The following is a 7209-nucleotide window of genomic DNA, read 5'->3' as shown; positions in this document are numbered from 1 at the left end:
AAATAGTAATTGAATTGAAAGAGGTCAAAGAGAGAGGTCTGATGTTATAAAAGTAAGAGATTTCTGTTGATAGGTGTTGTAGATCAATCACCATTTTCTTGGTTATGTTGAAAGCTTTTACTGTATCATCTTTTGTCACCATACTCTTTCAACCTTTTCTGCTTCCAAATTACAACCATATTTTCTATTTAACTTGTAGTTTATCTAACAAATGATATTGACAATATTTATGCTAATATCGATATCCTTTACTCTACAAGATAGCCAAGTCCAAATCCATTACAGCTTCAGGCTTTACACTTGAACTTGAATAAACATTGTGTTTGATCCAGTTGTAATAGATGGTTCTGCATGCTTGGCCACAAAACTATTTAGTTTACAAGATAATTAATTATCTACCTCAAAAATTCCACCAAATGAAATTTTATAGTAAGAAAAAGGCATTGTTTTATTCACTAGGACCAAGGGAAGTGAATCTGTAGTGCTCTATAGTGAGTGACTGAGTGTGAACTGTGAACCCCCCCCCAAAACACTTGCTATAGCTAGCTCCCTGTGGTTTTTGTGGGCATGTTAAACAAGGTATATCTTTAATTTTCTTGAAACAAAAAAAAAGGTGAAGAGTTTAGATTTCAATTTCTACTTGATGTTTAGGGATCATAGAAAGTTTATTCTTTGTGAAATGTATACAGATACTGTTGTACACATTTGTAAGTGGGTTTTTATAAATCTTGTGCATGGGAAATTATAAAAGAATTATAATGGGTCATGCAAATCAGACTTTGAATTGGGACTGTTGCAGGTAGGAAAATCCAATATTTTAAAATTTTATAATGGTGCGAAATCTGGCACATAACTAATGGAGTTTTAACTTCTAATTTAGTTTTGGTAATATAATCTGGCACTACTAGAAGTTGAAGATCATAAAAAGGTAAGAAAGTAGTTCAAGTTCTTACTTTTCTTCCACTGGAACAAGTTACTGAACTCAAAAGCACAATGCTTAGACCCGGTCACCATTCACTCAATTCTTGTCAAATAGTAAATATGGATTACATTATTTGATTAAGGCAATAAATTTTTAATACCAACTGAACTGAAACCAACATTTGATCATTATAAAAGGTAAAAGAACTTTGCTTTCCTAATGATCCATTCTATATAACCAAGACAAGAATTTATTTAGTACTAACTGAACTGAACCAACTCTTGATTCATTTTAAATGATAAAAGAACTTCGTTTCTTAACGATTCATACTATTTAAACCTAAAAAGGCTTCTCAAACATTTCCACATACCATGCCAAAGTCTCCTTGAGACTTCTAGCAAAACTAAAATATCGATCTCCTAGAAACTTCGAGCCCAAAACTGAAATCCCATTTAGCCCTATGCCCTTCTCTACTTTCATCTATGTTAGCTGCAATCTTCACTTAAGAAGTAAGATTCAACCAAAAAAATCGTGCCTATAGTTTACTATATTACTACTGAGTCACTCTGATGTATATTTCTTACCAAGGTTAGTCCTCGTGACCGAGCGAATCCATTCCATGAGTCCATGATAGTATATGATACTATAATGACATTTAATTTTAACCCATTCAAACAGTGATAGTTAGAGTGCATAACCCTTGCAACATTATCATCATGTTACTACTACCTGAATCTGTAAGAAAGTAAGTATATATATGAAAGCATCTTCCTTTAACTACCACTGGTCCAACCACTGTAAGACAATCTGAAAAGTAAAACTTGTTTTCTATCTTTGCTTATTCCTTAGTATTTTTGTAAATATGCTCTATAACTTTTTTTTGACGAATTACAATAACTGACAGCTCCAACCCTTTCCAGGTCGACTATAAATGGGTTTAGTTTCCCTTTAGCTGCTTTGCTATCCATATGGGATATTACTACTTCCTGTTTCTTCTAATGAATGTGCTTCTCCTGCAAGCAGAAAATTTATTAAATATGGGATATTCTACTTCCTGTTTCTTCTCAAGGAAAAATACTGAAATATGGATAGTTATTCCGGTAAAAAGTAATGAACTACTCAATATTTTTCATTCAATAAGATCAGAGGGCTTTTATATAGATATCAAACCTATAATGAGGTTTATAACACTTTATCATGGGTAGGGTTTTTATATAGATATCAACAGAGACTAATAAACTGATCAACAAATTAACTGAACTATTCTTGCATTGGATAAAATACATGGTTGGATGTGTCATAACTACAACTGTTTTGATATATAGCTTTCCCACTGGGAATATTTAGTCTATTCTCGCTTGCATGTCATGCTAGATCCTCAGGACACTATAGGGGATGAGCATCTGTGCTTAAATCACAATGATCCAATCAAGCCTATATAACAATGCCAAATGACAGGTAGTACAAGATGGTGGTGCATTCTCTGTGTCAGGTCCACTGGCACCAACATGTTATTAGATTAGTACATCAAAACAGATGCTAATAAGCCAACCATCTTTCAAGATGCTATTCTGTTTTGGACTGTTTGGGACTGCATTCTGTGATGGCCTTATATATTACATTTCAAGTCCTTACATGAATACATTGTTCTAACTATTAAATATTTAGATTTCTATTTAGATTGTTTTATTTGCAAAGAATGTGTGTGTGTGTGTGTTTAAAAACTATCCAACCATCTATATTTGTGTGTGTGTATATATGTTATCACCTGCTGTCATTTGCAATGAGAGAGCCACGGAAGTTTTTCTCAAGGTAAGATCAAGACTTTCGTGGCAGCTGTCAGCTGCTGTCCAGCAGCTCTTTTCCGCCTTAAACATCGATTTCATCTTAGAAGTAGTCCAAATCTGCAGAAACTCAAAATTTAAAAGTTGTGGGGCTGTTTGTTACCTTTCCAGATCATCTTGAATAACTTAAATCCGAGCTCGGACGAGTTAGATATGCTTGAAATACCATAGTCTCGTAAAGCTGTCAAAAATCTTCTTTTTGTCCCTTTTTCGCTCCAAAGTGTTCCAAACCTATTGACATCTAAAACGCATCAATGTTGTTCAGTTTTACCATTTTAGTGTGTTAAAGAGGGATGCTTGATGTGAAAATAAGGTAGCTTTTAGCGACGGATCACCTATTGTTGGTAKWTTTTTTGGTTGATATGGATGTTGAACAAAATATTGGTTTCTGCTTTACCCACAATATTATTTCCAATTCTGGTTTATAAGATTTACTTTCTTCTTACAAGCTGAATATATCCAATCATTTGACTGTCAAGCTACTTGATTCACTTCATCATGTCATAGGATTTATATTTCTGATTTATATTGCTTATGCCATAATCTCAGAATTCATATTGGTGAACTGCTACGTATTATATGTATGTATGTATGTATGTATGTATGTATGTGTGTATGTGTGTGTGTGTATATATATATATATATATTCTGGCCTTGTACTATCCCTTGAATTTTTTTTGGTTCATCAGCAAGTGGTTACTTGCCTCAAAGTAGCTGAATCTTTCAACAAGGGATATATATATATTCTGGCCTTGTCATATGAACTAGGTTTATGTTAAAGTTGATGTCCTTTTATCACTTGCAATAGGTAATTAAGGGGATGGCTAGGATGGCTTCTGCTGATATTATGTGTGTTGGTTTGAAAGTTGTGCGAGAAAAGTTCTCTGGCATCATCAGGTAATCATCTTTTTAAGATTTTTGTTTGTTAAGAAGGTTGTAAGCATTGCATTCAACTTCTTTTTGGAGTAATTTAGCGGTTCAGATATGCACAAGTTGAAAAATTCTAGACGAGTCGTGTACATGTTAATTAAATCAAATATGGGTATACTACTTATTTGATGTGTATGTATGCATATATACACTCTCTTTGAAGCATATAATGTGCTTCTAGAGCAACCCACGTGATGAAATTTGCAAATGTAACAAAAGCGGAGTAAGCTGTAAACCTGAACTTTCTTGCAAAAATCCATTTTCGTATGAAAAATACTCTTTCCAACCTATTGTAACAAAATGAAACTGAACTTGGTAAAAGAAGAAACATAAGTACATATAAATCTACAGTTAATTCTGCCAGAAACTAATTCATTGTTTTAGCCCCAATAAACTTAAGACACGATGGTCTGTTCTATATGCCTTGATTATATGCACCTTATTCATGATATGATATATCTCTACATATATAGTATATGCCTTTATTATATGCACCTTATTCATGGTCTGTTCTTAAGACGCCTGCTGCAAGTAAGTTGTATTAAGTCAACTGTTTATAATTCAGTTATATTCTATATGATTTCTTCTTTGTTTGTTTCCATTTCATCCTATACACACACACACACATCTGGCCACAAATCATGTTTTGTCCCTACTGTTTCATATGGCTGTTCTTAACACGTTCTTGATTTATTTATGGTTGTGTGACCTTGCATTATGGCTGTGACCTTCCATCACCATCATTAGCAGTAAAATATGTTTTTATAGCAAAAGGTCTTACCATTGGGTTAAGTCGGTGCATAAATTTATATTTCTCAAACTCTGAAATTTCTATCACAACTTCTGGTAAGATTATTAAATCAATGCATAAATTCTTTGGACTTTTTACCCTTCATCATCAAACCTGCTTACATTAAGCTTTATATATAACCTGCTTCTTTGTACATTTTTTGTCATTATCCTCTCTACAACAGCTGTTTCTTCATGGTAGCCATATTTAGTCTAATGGATTTTATTGTTTGAGTCTAATAAATTCTACAGCAGCTGTTTCTTCATGGTAGCCATGACCGTCCCTGTTCACATGATTGTACATAATTTGTTCACACTGCTTACAACTATGTTCATAATTTGTTCACACATACTTGAACTGTGCCTGCTGTAAAATTCAGTTGTATTAAGTAAATTGTTTTATAATTCAGTTATATTCTATATGAACTGTGCCTGCTGCAAGTAAACTGTTTGATATCAAAAATTATGCACAGTTCCAGGGGCAAGGGTTTAGTATATTTTCTTTGGGGCCACTCTTCATATTTGTGTTGTACGTGTGATCAATGTGAGATCAGGGAACTTCAGACAGACAAGACTCAAAGACTTGAACTGATCATATAACTATATACACCATCTTCAAGTAACAATTTGCAAAACCCTTGAGGGACTTATTCACACATAACACAAGTATGTAAACAGATTTCATCCTTCACAATGAGATCTCTTAATTGTATATGAATATATAAGAACTTTGATTCATCATTTCAATAAAACCAAGTTTGTAAACAGGTTGCTTCCTTTTCATAATTTGGTACATTATTTTCTCTTTGATATTAGTCTTGTTATAAATTATTTGATGCATTCTATCATATCTGTATGACACATGAACTTGGGCATGCCCTTTTTGGGTGGGACTGTCAACACAATAACGGCTATCCACAATTATCATGGCCCGGGAACGTGCCTGAGTTAACTGGTAGCGTTTACGGAAGGGGGACTTTTTGAAATATACTCTCGAGTACATCAATTTATCATTTATACATAGTGCAATAACAATCAAWTTTTTATGATTTCAACAATTTTTGATTAAACAGTTTTTTAGTCCAACAGTTTTACAACTAAACAATATAGTTTGCATACTTTCATGCTTTTCCCCCAGTTTAAATAACTAAAAGCAGTAAAAGTGGGGCCGTGAATTCTCACAAGTTTGCTGATGAATATCCACAATCTTGATGGCGTTTGAAGCACAATACGTCCGCACTATTTTCCTAAACAGTCAGAAATCCAATAATTAGATCACCTATCGGGTCTCGATAAAGATAAAACAAAAATAAACTTAACCCAAATAAGAAGAAACCTCATATCCAAAATATAAATTGATCATACTAGACCCAAATAACCAAGAATATACGAACTCACTCAATTTCAATTATCAAGAACTAATTTCAATCAAACTCTAAAGCAACTAACCCAAAAATTCTACCCAACTAACTAACTAAAATTAGGGTGTTCTCGTTTGAACTCTTCTCCCCCCTCTCTCTCTATCTATCTATCTATACTGTATTATAAAACATTTAACAAAAATTCTTAAAAACATTTTTTATGCATAAAGTATTGTTTATTAATGCATATTATTTAAAATTCAAGATTACAAACAAATTGTACATAAGTACAACTTATTAAAGCTCTATGTTTGAATTCGTGTAACTAAATGCGGATAAACATAATCAAATAGAGGATAAACATCTCATTTTAAAATATAAAAAATTAAAATATAATTAGTATAATTATTGAGTTCTAACATAATACTTAATTATTATCTTTATAAAAAATATTATTAAACCTAAATTAAGTTAATTGGGTACGTTAAATTAAATTATAATAAAAATTTTGAATTAAAAAAAATAAATTGTTAGTCCCGAAGGGAATGACAATAAACAGAAAGTAATTGTAGAATGGGGTTGAATACAATTACACAGACTTTTTCAAATTTTTAATTCTTATTGATTTATATCAAGAATTAATACACACAAAAATACAAAAGATTGTTGCGGAAGATAGGAAAGGAAAACCTAACCTAAACAATCTTACAAGGATAAGAACTTTTACGAACAACACAAAGAGTTCTTGAAAGGAAATGAAGAACATTAAGAATTTATTCGCACACAGGAGAGCAAGGGAGTAGAAGAGAATAGCCGATTGCTTTGAGAATGCACTAAGTAATCTTGCAAAAACCAGTTGTGTGCAAGGGAGATGCACACTGCCTTTTTATACTACTTTCAACATTTAATGCATGGGGACACTTGTCACTTGAGGATAAGAAGGTAGGGGTTGACTTGACCAATGTTGATATCTCATTTTCATCGTACATGGCGTGCATACAACACTGTTCATGCAGAGACAAACTTGGCAGAGATATGATCAGTCTGTAGGAAGATCTCCTTTGGATGGATATGTAGCTTCAAACAGCTACTCACAAATCTTCGGTCCATGAAGATTTTCAATCTTCGGTCTATGATCTTCAATCTTGAGTCCATGGAGATTTTCAATCTTCGGTCCATGATCTTCAATCTTGAGTCCATGAAGATTTTCAATCTTCGGTCCATGATCTTCAATCTTGAGTCCATGAAAATTTTCAATCTTCGGTCTATGAAGATCTTCCTTCAATCGGCTTGTAACTTCAAAATATTTTCAATATGCATTTCAGCTACTTCGGAGTCTTGGTGTGTATATTAGACAGTTGAT

At 32.9% G+C, this 7209-nt stretch overlaps 1 long non-coding RNA gene across 4 annotated transcripts in view; it reads left to right on the top strand.

Moving 5' to 3' along the window:
• Window positions 1–5255, top strand: part of LOC112510744 — a 15580-nt gene extending 10325 nt beyond the window's left edge. For 3 of the 4 annotated variants that reach the window (XR_003069049.1, XR_003069048.1, XR_003069047.1), the window contains one exon: window positions 3575–4943. This is a non-coding gene — a long non-coding RNA (uncharacterized LOC112510744). The other variant, XR_003069050.1, reaches the window with a different exon arrangement.
• Window positions 5256–7209: the final 1954 nt, after the last annotated feature.

Source organism: Cynara cardunculus (genome assembly GCF_001531365.2).
Source record: "Cynara cardunculus var. scolymus isolate 2C chromosome LG 4, CcrdV1, whole genome shotgun sequence".
Classification (NCBI taxonomy): domain Eukaryota; kingdom Viridiplantae; phylum Streptophyta; class Magnoliopsida; order Asterales; family Asteraceae; genus Cynara; species Cynara cardunculus.
Note: the sequence above shows the minus strand (reverse complement) of the source record. Positions and strands in the feature narration are given on the sequence as shown.